The following is a 13,020-nucleotide window of genomic DNA, read 5'->3' on the forward strand; positions in this document are numbered from 1 at the left end:
AATCAAGGCAAAGTAAAGTAAAAGCAAATACATTATCTCTGTACCTTGTGACTGACATGTACTAATTCTTCATCTCTGTGAATGAAGCCTGCTTCCTCCTTGTGTAGGTACAGATTTATTCTGGGAAACACCACACAGATGACTACCTTTCTCCACTTCTCAGTTCTTTGGAACAGAACTGCAATCTGGTAAGATCAATGCATACCAAAATCAACACAATAACATAAAATCAATAGAGTATGATTACTAATACTACTCCCTGAGACACCATTCTTATTGATCTAACTCAAAGTATAAGTCTTCAAACCTATCCTGAAGGCCTTTATGCAAGCAGCCATTCTTGCAGGGCAGAGTTCAAAGCACGCCCGTAGCTACAGGGGACCCGGGGCCTGGCTGCTCTATTAAACCCCCCCTTCCCTCTGTAGGGCCCCTCCATTGGCTACGGGCAACCCTCCCCCCCCAGGCAACCCTCCCTCAAGAGGAGCCCTCTGTGGAAACAAGGTCATCTGGCCCCGCTTGGCCTTCCCATGATGTGAGACGGTCAAGCGGGGATGGGGGGGTTGCACAAACGGCCATGCAAACAGGGCCATCTGGCCCCGCTTGGCCTTCCTGCACCATGGGAGGGTTGAGTCGGGGGGGGGGCATTTGCATGGAGGGCTCCTCGGAGCCCTCCCTGCAAACAGAGCCCCATTTGGCCAAGCGCTGGGGGCCCTCCCCCACTGGAGGGCAGGGGCGGCAGTTTGCCTGGGGCAGCCCTGGCTGTGCCTTTTCCACAGCCCTGGCTGTGCCAAGCAGCAGGATATTTCTTGTCCCTCCCTGCCCAGCGCACACGCAAGTGAGAAAAGTGACTGGGAGAGAGGAGAGTGAGAGAGTGGCAACGAGAGAGAAAGCAGAAGAGTGACAGTGACAGGGAAAAGCAAGAGAGCTACAGCCAGAGAGAGAGGAAAGAATCAGCCAAGCCCCATGGGGGTGCCCCCACACCAATTTTTTTTTTCTCCAGGGCCCCTCCACCCAAAATTTTCTGGCTACAGGGCTGGTTCCAAGTCAAGGGCAGTTGAAAAAGCCCTCCCTCAGATTCCCACCACCCTTAAATCTGCTGAGCTTCATTCCCAGAAGAATAGCCAGAAGAATCCAGGTTAGTTGATACACAAAGCAGCACCCCTTCTGGTATTCTGGGCCTAAGCCATGTAGGGATTCAAATATTTAAAAACTGTACCTTGTATTGAGCCTAGCAACCGACTGGAACCCAGTGAATGGTTTAAATATGGTCATGCTTGCAAGTGCCTATAAGGACACTTCTGCATTTTGAACCAATTTAAGTTTCTAAGCCATCTTCATGGGCAGTCCTACCTACACTGTGTTACAGTAGTCAAGTTGATGTTTCAAGGCATTTGTAATTGTAACCAGTTCATTTTTTTCTAGAAAAAGTTGCACCTAGCAAACTAGCCTCAGTTGCTAGAACATGTTTTGGCAACTTCTGAAACTTGACTTCAATGTAAAATCTAGAAGTACCGCCAAACTGCATACTCAGTTTCTAGGGTGAGTGTAACCCCATCCAGTATATACTCCTGTCCAATCCAGATTAACCTGGATTTTGGTGTAAAAGAGAGATTAGAGGAGTATGTCATCTGCATACTAATGACTATGTGGTTCATATTTCCAGATAATCCCTCCCTGCAGTTTCATGTTGATACTGAGAAGCATCAGAGACTGAGTAAACTCTGAAGTACCTTATAAACTACCAGCTGTAGGGCTGAGATGTCCCCCAAACATTTTCCAGTGCCTGCCTTTCAAGAAGGAATGGAACCAGTGCAATATTCAACCTCCCAGTCCCACATTAGTTAAATGTACCAGAAGGATACCATGTCTGAATGTCACTTAGAGGTCCAGAAGGACTAACAGGGAAAGACTCCTCCCATCAATTGATCAGTGTAGGTCATCTCACAGGACAACCAAAGCAGTCTTTGTGCTATTACTGAGTCTGAATACAGACTGAAAAGGAGTTTCTGGAGTGGCTTTGCCACCACTCTATCCAAAACCTTCCACAAAAGGGAGCTTGGATATTGGTTTATAATTTTTTTAGTTTGAGCTATCTAATGAAGTCCTCTTCAAGAGGGGTCAGAATCCTATCAGCCTTTTTAAGGTATTGTGCCTTTTTAAGGTATTGTTAGCAGTGAAGGGCTGCTAACTGCACCATCTAGTCGGTCAGACCCTCCCTGCCTGATCTCACTTCATGAAAGACATTGGTCTAATGAGCATGTGATAGCCTCACCCTTCCAAACATCTTATCCACATATTCGAGATGAATTAATTGAAGATTATCTATACAAACCTGAAAAACAAACCTCAGGAATTCAGTTGCTTTCGTGAAGAGGAATCCAAGTCAGATTGAATGCAAAGGATTTAATCTTCAAACTGGTTATAATGAGCTGTAGAGGGCTCTATTTGTTTTTGAAGGCCAGCTTGCAAAGAGCCTCTTACAGCATAATTTCTATGGTTGTATTTCTCTATTTCCACCACCATGACAGAGTAGGCTTTCAGGTGTGCTCTAAACTATGTTCAGTCAGACATGGCCCAAGATTTCTTTCACCACTGCTCTAAACCTTTCTGTGCACTTGGGGTCCCCAGTAGATTTCACTAAGTGGGGCTAAGCATGTCAGCAGAAAAAGCACCTGTCAAGCATGCAGGTTCAATAATGAGTCGAAGTTGATACAAAGACTACGTTTATTGACAGACCGATACTTTGGCTCAAGCCGTTGCTTGAGAAGAATGAAACCAATACATTGATACACAAATTTTAAGATACACTTCAAAGGGGAGGGGAAGCAGGGGAACATTCACACATAGAATATCAAAACTACATACATTCCCAGGGCATTATCAGGCATTCGGCCTTGCAATGCTCAGATGGCTCATCCTCTCAGAGAAGGATTCATGGGAAGGTGCTGATTGCTTTGTTCCCTCTAATTAACAGTCATAAAACAAGAGAGGAGCCAGGAAAGAATAATAAACTAACAGCATTTGGTTCTCTGGGATCTTACCCAGGCCTGCTTTTAGCCAGGCCCTAAAACCATCAGTTATTGATCAGAATTAGCCATGCTTGACATATTGTCCCCCCCCCAAAAAAAATTTAACCCCTCAGTCTTTGAGGGAATTTTCTGTGAAACTTATTGACCAAATCTGGGGCTAATACATCCTTTTGTGCTACCCATTCATTTTCACTAGGAGAAAAGTGTTTCCATTTGATCAAGTAATATAATGTCCCCTGTTTCATTTTTGAGTCCAGAATCTCCTGGACCTCATGGTGACTCTGATTCCCAGTCTGGATAGGATGCGGAGCTGTCAGTCGAGGGTGCCAAAGAGAAGCACCGGGGTCTCTTCGGAGCAGACTGCAATGAAAGACAGGGTGTACTTTACTAAACATTTTAGGTAGTTCCAATTCTACAGTCACCTTGTTAATCACCCTTTTGATCTTAAAGGGGCCTAGATATCGGTAAGCCAATTTTTTGGAGGGCTGATTCAATGGCGGGTTTTTTGTTGACACGAATACTGAATCCCCCACCTTGAAGTCCCAAGCAGGCACATGGGACTTGTACTGTTTTTTGTACACCTCTTTGGCAGACTCCAGGTTCTATTGAATCCCTTTCCAACCCTCACTCAGTTTTCCCCACCACTGCTCAAATGAGCTGGGCTCCTTTACTTGCTCCCCCCCTGGTAGTGTCGGGACAGGTCTTCCTTCGTACCTGTTTATGATTTGAAATGGGGAGGTTTTGGTGGAACTGTGCACACTGTTATTGTAACCATATTCAGCGAATGGGAGCAAGTCCACCCAATTTGACTGCTAATGATTTACATAGCATCATAGGTATTGTTCTAGCAAGGCGTTTACGCGTTCCGTCTGCCCGTTGGTTTGAGGGTGGTAGGCGGAACTCAAGCCTTGCTCCATCCCCAATAATTTACAAAACTCCCGCCAGAAGTTGGCAACGAATTGTGGGCCCCTGTCGCTAATTACCTTGTCCGGGAATGAGTGGAGTTTAACAACGTGATGAAAAAATAGATAGGCCAGCTTTTTTGCTGTTGGTAATTGTGCACAAGGAACGAAGTGGGCTTGTTTGGAGAAAGTGTCTACTACCACCAGAATTATGGTCTTGCCATGTGATGGGGGCAGTTCAACAATAAAGTCCATTGAGACTACCGACCAGGGTCGTGTAGCTGTCTCCAGTGGTTTTAGTAGTCCAGGTGGCTTCCCCCCCCCTCCTTTTCACCATTATGCAGATGGGGCAGGAGGCCACAAACTCAGACACATCTTTCTTTAGGGAGGGCCACCAGAACTGCCTACTAATCAGATGGAGTATCTTCACGTACCCAAAATGACCGGCCAGTTTGTTTGAGTGGCAAAATCGTAAGACCTCTGCTCTCATGGTTTTGGGGACATACAGCTTCTCCCCCCGATACCACAACCCATCCTCTTTCTTCTGAATTTCCCCCGGCCGGTCGTCACCCTCCTTTTCGGTCTCCAAAGCCATCCGTTCATTTCCCCATCCCTCCCGTTTACACTTGGTCTGAGACCGTGTCATCACTACTGCAACCACTTGGGAGGGGGGAACCAGAGAGTCTACTACCTCCTCCTTTTGGCTGTTGTGCTGTGGTAGGTGAGAGAGTGTGAGGAAAAGCCCCCTACTTTTCGTACATATGGACATCATGATCACCAGTATGGTTGCCAGGGTGCCTGGAGTTTTGACTCTCACACATCTGCTCTAAGAAGTGGACTTTGCTTACAGTTTCTAAGGCTTATGTGGATACTATAAGCCTCAGCTTTGCAGCAGCATTCTACATCTCTGAAGGGTGTTAGCCAGAACTACAGACATGCTCCAGCTGCTCCTTGTGTGCCCAGTCTTGGCCGCTGCAGTGGAAGAAGCCAGGCCACCATGTTTCCAGCCTGTCTCCATGAACCAAAGGCTTTACACCACCAGAATCCATCTTGCTTTCCTGATCCAAGCATACCCTGCCAGGCTGGACTCATTCCTTCTTAGTGGGAAAGTCACACGTACACACCCTGAGCCTGCAAGCAACCCATTTGCCCCATGAATGGATTAATAGCTCAACTGTTAGTCCTGATTGTTTAGCAGAACCTTAAACAATGTTTCCTGCCCATAAGATGATGGGATAAGAAGAAGAACATCTCCTGTCATTGTCAACTCTTTTGTCTACACCGGGGATACCTAGGCCAGTATTCGATTCCCTATTGTCACCTTCCCAGATAATCCCATTTAAACTTAAGTATCCAGCCATTCCCATTCTTACCCCAGTCTAACTCCTTGGAGCCGCCTCAGGCCATGTTGCAACTTGGAAATTTCCAGGTTCACAGGACTAAGGTGAAGTTCATTGGCCCAAACTGGCATCCAATTAGGTGTCAGCAAGAACTCACCATTGGCTCTGCTAATGTCCAGCCTCCTTGGTCATCACAGAGCCTCCCCCTTGCCCCTCCCCAAGACCTCCCAGCCCCTGAGGGTCTAAGAGAGCCTATTTAACCTCTGACCCAACTCCACTCATGTGTGCATCTAACAGTATCCCAGTTCCGCTGTCTAGATCCATCCCCAATTCTGGCCACAGTTTTGGGTCCATTTCCCCTGTCCTCTTATGTCGCCATTGGAAACCTTCCTGGAAGACTACGATGGTAAATATCGCCCTGTCTGTTTATCCATATATGTTCCCCTATCGATCTATCTATATTTCCTAGACCTGTGTGAATGTGTGATTGTTTTGTGTTTTGTCTTGTGTGAAAGAACTATTATTCCAAATAAATTACAATTGATTTTATTAAATTAGAGTCCTTTTATTGAGCATTTACTATCTGGATGGTTGAGCCTGGTATACATTTGGTAAAAAGATTCCTATTAAGCCGGGTGTCCACCTAACTAATTCCCCAACCTCGTTTTGAGGGCATTTGGCTTAACAAGAGGGCGTCAGCCAAGAAATTCTTGGTTCCGGGAATATGCTTCAGCACAAAGTCAAACTTGGAGAAAAACCTCGCCCACCTGATCTGCTTTTTGCTCAGTTTTCTCCGGCCAGTGAGAGCCTCGAGGTTCTTATGGTCCGTCCAGATCTCGAAAGGGATTTTGGCCCCCTCTAACCACAACCGCCAGCATAAGTTACAGCAAATGCCTCTTTATCCCACACCGACCAGTTCCTCTGCTCTGCCGAGAACTTCTTGGAAATATATGCGCAGGGTCTCAGCCTTCCCTCATCGTCTTTCTGCATGAGAATGGCTCCTATGGCCACATCAGAGGCGTCACATTGCACAAATAAGGGCCGCAACTCGTTAGGGTGACTCAAGACCGGTTTGCTAGTAAATAGCCGCTTGAGTTTGTCGAACACCTCTTGGCATTTCGGTGTCCAATTTAGACGGGCCCCCAGCCGCTTTGCCTTGGGTCCCTTCCCCCTTGTTTTTAACAACTCTGTGAGGGGGAGCATAATTTGGACGAACCCCGCAATGAAGTTTCTGTAGAAATTTGCAAACCCGAGGAAAGATTGTAGCTGTCTACATGTCCTCGGGGGAGCCCAATCCAATACGGCTTGTACCTTTGCCGGATCCATAGCCAGCCCCTGTGCGAACACCCGAAACCCTAGGTAATCTAACTCGGTCTTGTGGAACTCACACTTGGACAGTTGGCGTATAACTTATGCTCCAATAAGGTGCTCAATACTTCCCTCACCATGTTTACATGAGACTTTTCATCCTGTGAATAAATAATGATGTCATCCAGGTACACCACCACCCCCTTGAACAAAAATTTCCGCAATACATCATTGATAAAATCCATGAACACCCCCGGCGCTCCCTGTAGTCCAAACAGCATCACTAAATACTCAAATTGTCCCATGGGGGTATTAAAAGCCGTCTTCCATTCATCCCCCTACTTTATGCGTACTCTAAAGTACACATCCCTTAAGTCCAGTTTGGTGAAAATCTTTCCTTCAGACACCGTGCTTAACAAGTCTTTGTTGAGGGGATGGGATAGGCATTTGATGTCGAAATCCCATTAATCCCACGAAAGTCCGTACAAAGCCTGAGCATGCCGTCCTTCTTTTTCCTAAATAAAACGGGGGCGGCAGGGGGAGCCATCGCCGGTTTGATAAAACCCTGTTTCAAATTACGGTCTAGAAATTTCCGTAACTCCACTTTCTCTGCCCAGCCCATGGAGTATAGTTTAGCTTTAGGCAGCGACTGCCCTGGTATCAGTTCGATAGCGCAGTCGGTGCTCCTGTGGGGGGGGGGGGAGTTCGTCCGCTCCCTGCTCACTAAACACCCCCATCAAGTCCCGGTATCCCTTAGGAACAGCTGGGACCTCTTCCATTGTCAAACAGACCTTCTCCTTCATAGGAGGGGGCTGTGGGCCCCAGTCCAGACTCCAAAGGTGGGACTTACACAGTGGGTCAACAAACTTTATGGTTTGATCCCCCCATCGGATGCTTGGTTCGTGTTTAGCCAACCACCCCACTCCCAGGACTACATCATATGGACCAAGAGGGGGCAATTACAAACGTTTCTTGGTCCCAATGCCCTTCGATCCCCACGGGCACCAACTGAGTCTCTAGCTCACAGGGCTCTCCCCGCATCACTGACCCGTCCATTTGTTCAAATTGTTTGGAAAAGGGCAGGGCCGTAGTGGCCAACCCCAAGGTGTCCACCAACTTGGGGGTGATTAAGTCCCTGCGGGACTTTAATCAGTTCCACAAGGCTTGTAAAACTGTCCTTTTTCAACTGGCCTATAAGACGGAATCCTGAAAGTGACATCTAACCATCTGGATATATATATATATATATATATATATATATATATATATATATATATATATATATATATATATATATATATATATACTGTACTGTAGCACCTTTTTAATTTGTAGTGGTTTTAATTCATTTATTTATCTAATGTGTTTTAATTGTATCTTATTGTATAATTGTATTTATTATAATCATGGTACACTCCATGTCTTGTGAGCCGTCCTGAGCCTGCCTCGGCGGGGAGGGCAGGATATAAATAAAAGCTTATTATTATTATTCAGTCCCGATTGCATCCTGAATCAATCAGGGCTGTCACCTGTACACATCTTTTGAGTTTACTGTTCAACAGTTTCACTGGTACAAAATACAGCGACCCTGTTACTCTCACCCTGAGTGGTGCCGGTTCCTCCGCGACCTGCTGGTTGGCACCCCTTAGAGCAGGTCGTCCTCATTTCCCGACAGCTTGTCCATCCACACCAGCTCACTCAGCGCGTCAGCGATGAGGGTGTTGTCCTCCGGCTCCCTGGTGGTTGCAGTGTTGCCTTTCGCCGCTTCCTTAGGGCATCTCGGTGTTTTCTTTGGCACTGTGGTGCCCGGCTTGGGCGCACTCAGAGGTGCCCGAGGAGGGTTAGGGCAATTGCTGGCCAGATGGGTAGGGTCCCTGCATCGAAAACACTTGCGGGACCCCGCAGCCTTCCCGCTGCCGCCGCCTCCTCCTTGGACTTTCTTCACCTCCAGTTTGGCCCCTGTCTTTGGATCTCGGCTCCCCTTGCCGCTCTGCTGCTGGCGCTGCATGGCCACCCGTTTCATGTTGGTCTCAACCTCGCCCACCAGTTGGATCCATCCCACCAGTGTGTTAGGTCTGGCTTGGGTAAGGGCTCAATCCAGTATGCCAGCATTCAGCCCCCTGGTGAAATGCTCGATCTTCATAATCTCACTCCACCCTCTCACCTTCGCGGCGTTGGCCCAGAACTCCGCAGCGTACTCTCAAATCGACTTTGATCCTTGCTGCATGTCACGCAAGGCCGCCAACGCCCAGGTCTCTTGGAGGGGGTCTTCATACTGGGCCATCAAAGCCTGGAGAAACATAGCAACATAGTCCAGTTCCGGGCTCATGGCTTCGTACAGGCTCACGTACCATCTCTTGGCGGCCCCCTTCAGTTTCGATCCCAGGTAGTCCACTCGACTAAATTCATCGGGGAACGTGTTTCCCCAGTAGTGCATGTAGCTGTTGGCCTGGATCATAAAGTATTCCACCTCCTCCGGGTCCCCGTCAAACGTGGCATCCAGCTCCTGCCCATGGTCCCCTTCCCTGGGCGCCGGAAGTGCTGCCGGTCTAGGTGCCGGTCCTGCAGGTGGTGGAGCGGCCGGTGCCCCCGGGGCTGCAGGCTGCCTGCTCAGAGGGGGTAGATGAACCCTCCGGAGTCCGGGCAGTCCCAAGGACCGTGTGATCTCCCTGGTGATCTCCCTCGCCATCCGAGTGGTCATCGCCTGCATCTCGTCCCGCAGTCACTTGGCCATGTCCTCCACCTCTTTGCGGACCATCGCACGGAACTCGCGGGCCACCTCATCTTCCTCCTCCTTCAGGGCCGGGGCCTCCGGATCCCTCTCCCCCGGATCAGGATCGCCATCTGGCAGGGGAGCAACCACGATGGTATCGATCTTCTCCGGCTCCACCGGTTCCAGCTTATCACCCCCTTCATTGGCCATCGTCACCCGGCGCACGTGTCTGGTTAGGATGGCCTTTCTCCGTACCGGTGCCTCGTCCATCGTGGTGGTGGAGGTCTGCGGCTGCCACTCCCGGGGGGGCGGTGACCAGGAACTGTTGGATCTGGAGAGGCGAGCCTGGTCCTCTCCAGGCATCCAGTACATGCCACGGTACGGGCGCCCCGTCTTCAGGTTTGTGAAACTCACCGCCTCCTGGAATCTTTTCAGCCATTCGGTTATAAAGTAGCCAGGGCGGTTAAGCTTCAAAAAAGGATTCTTCTCAAAATGTCAAGCATGTGGGTTCAATGATGAGTTGAAGTTGATACAAAGACTTTGGCTCAAGCTGTTGCTTGAAAAGAATGAAACCAATACATTGATACACAACTTTTAAGATACACTTCAAAGGGATTCCTACGGGGAGGGGAAGCAGGGGAACATTCACACATAGAATATCAAAACTACATACATTCCCAGGGCGTTATCAGGCATTCGGCCTTGCAATGCCCAGATGGCTCATCCTCCCGGAGAAGGATTCATGGGAAGGTGCTGATTGCTTTGTTCCCTCTAATTAACAGTCATAAAGCAAGAGAGGAGCCAGGAAAGAATAATAAACTAACAGCATTTATTGATCTGTTATTGATCAGAATTAGCCATGCTTGACATGCTTGACAGCACCTAGAGCAGTTAAAAAACCATTGCAATCCATTATTCTCCAGGAGTGGACCATCCTAATTAGTTCTCAGCTTCTGCAAAGGCCTTGAGTTGCTTGTTGTTTAAACCCTACTAAATAAGTATCTGTCCATGACAATGGAGTTACATTAGTCTTCACTACCCCAAGGTCAGATTCTTATGTATATGTACATATGTGCCATCAAGCTGCAACCAACATAGAGCAACCACAGCAAGGAGCTTTCAAGGCTAGTGAAAAGCAAAGGTGATTTACCATTGCCTTCCTCTGGAGAGTCTTCCTTGGTGATCTCCCATCGCAAGTACCAACCCTACTTATCTTTTGAGAGCTGATGAGACTCACCTATAGTATACCATATCACCATCCCTCCCCAGATGCCTTACATCCTGCATAAAATAAATTTAAATCCCCATCTATTTTTGTCCCCCTGGCTGCAACTATATAAAATTACAAGATCTTAACTAACAGAAAGAGCCCCATGGTGCAGAGTGGTAAAGCTGCAGTACTGCAGTCGGAGCCCTCTGCTCATGAATTCGATCCCAGCGGAAACTGGTTCAGGTAGCCGGCCCCAGGATGACTCAGCTTTCCATGCTTCCGAGGTCGGTAAAATGAGTACCCAGCTTGCTGGAGGGAAAGTGTAGATGACTGGAGAAGGCAATGGCAAACCACCCCGTAAAAAGTCTGCCATGAAAACGTGTAAGCAGTGTCAACCCAGAGTCGAAAACGACTGGTGCTTGCACAGGGGACTACCTTTTCCTTTAACTAACAGAAGTTGTATTAAATGAAAGAGGAAATTTCAAGGGCAACATAAACTCTTTCATAGATTAACAGTGTTTGCTTATGGAAGTTCAGGAGGTTTTCATGAAACAATAGATTAGCTATGTAAATACTTGTTAGAAACAGGCAAAGTGATATTTGAAAGCTGTTTTAAAATTAGCTTTGCACCAAAGGAGAAGAATGCAGGGCATTCTCACAGACAATAGCTTTATAAAGTGGTAACTCTGACTTTTCAGAGAGATCATTTTGGTTTCATAATATATTGACAGGAAACAATCTAGCCAAAGTTAAGCATTTTAAGTCCCACTTCTATAAACAACATATTCTTATCTCACATTGCTTCAGTTCAGACATCATGCAAAACTATGGTCTAATTATTTTAACCTTGGTTTGTCTGATAGTCCAAATGTAAGCCACTTTGTCATCAATTAGTCTATCATACCAGGATCTGAAACTGTTGTAGCTTGAAGTTGTTTTATAAATCATATTTCAGGTCATAAGCAGAGGGCTCCGACTGCAGTACTGCAGCTTTACCACTCTGCACCATGGGGCTCTTTCTGTTAGTTAAGATCTTGTAATTATATGATTTATAAATCATATTAGTTATAACTGGTTTCACATTATGCACAAACACAGACTTCCAGTGCTGACTCCAGGCACTCCCCACCTACAGAGCTGCCTAGAGGAGGCTGAAGTTGGTTCCTTATTTGCAGTTCCTTATTCATTCCTTATTCGTGAATTCAATCAAAAACACTGAAGAGAGTTTGAAAGCTCTGAACCCCAAAATAAGGTCTGGACCCCCATATATCATACACCCTCACATTCAGGGGACTCTACCCTTTGAGAAGACTTGTGCTGCTTCATGGTCCAAAGAGCGGTTCTTGGGCCAGCTGCTCCAAAGCAAGCTGCCCCCAGGACACTCAAACAGGCAGACACTGGCACCAGGCTGTACCCCAAAACCAATATTTGGACCACCCCAAATGACACATCCCCACGCTCAGGACACTGTCCCCTGCAAGGAGACATGCAGTGCTGCCTGGTCCAAACAATGGTTCTGGTGCCATAAGCTTCCATTTGGAGTGCCACCTAAAAGCCTGTATTCCAAAGGATATTTGAATAAGGAACTATTCTGACTGCTTGCAGCTCTGCACACCAAAATATAGTAGGGACCTCCACATGCCATACACCCCCACATTCAGGGGACTCTGCCCTTCGAGAAGACACATGCTGCCTCAAGGTCCAAAGAGCGGTTCCCATACCAGCTGATCCGGAGCAAGGTGCCCCCAGGACACTCAAAGAGGCAAACACTGGGGCCAGGCTGTACCTCAAAACAATGTTTGGACCACCCCAAGTAACACATCCTCACACTCAGGATACTATCCCCTTCAAGAAGACATGCAGTGGTGCCTGGTCCAAATACTGGTTCTGGCACCACAAGCTTCCAATTAGGGTGCCACCTAGAAGCCTGTATTTCAAAGGAGATTTTAATAAGGAACTATTTTGATTGATTAACCTCTACACCCCAAAAAGCAATATGGACCACCACATACCATACACCCCCATGTTCAGGGGGTGTCTTCTCCCCTTTGAGAAGACATGGCTGCCTTATGGTCAAATGAGCAGTTCTCATGCCAGCTGCTCCAGAGCAAGGTGTCCCCAGGACAGTCAAAGAGGCAGACACTGGGGCCAGGCTGTACCCCAAAACAATGTTTGGACCACCCCAAGTGACACATCCCCACACTCAGGACACTGCCCCCTGCAAGAAGACATGCAGTAGTGCCCAGTTCAAACAATGGCTCCAGCACCACAAGCTTCCAATTGGGGTGCTACCTAGAAGCCTGTATTTCAAAGGAGAGTTGAATAAGGAACTATTTTGATTGATTGCCCTCTACACCCCAAAAAGCAATATGGACCACCACATGCCATACACCCCCACGTTCAGGGAACTCTGCCCTTCTGGAAGATATGTGCTCTTCATGGTCCAATGAGCGGTTCTCATGCCAGCTGCTCCAGAGCAAGGTGCCCTTAGGACACTCTGTGAAAACTGAGAAATATT

Source organism: Heteronotia binoei, chromosome 3 (assembly GCF_032191835.1).
Source record: "Heteronotia binoei isolate CCM8104 ecotype False Entrance Well chromosome 3, APGP_CSIRO_Hbin_v1, whole genome shotgun sequence".
NCBI classification, from domain to species: Eukaryota; Metazoa; Chordata; class Lepidosauria; order Squamata; family Gekkonidae; genus Heteronotia; species Heteronotia binoei.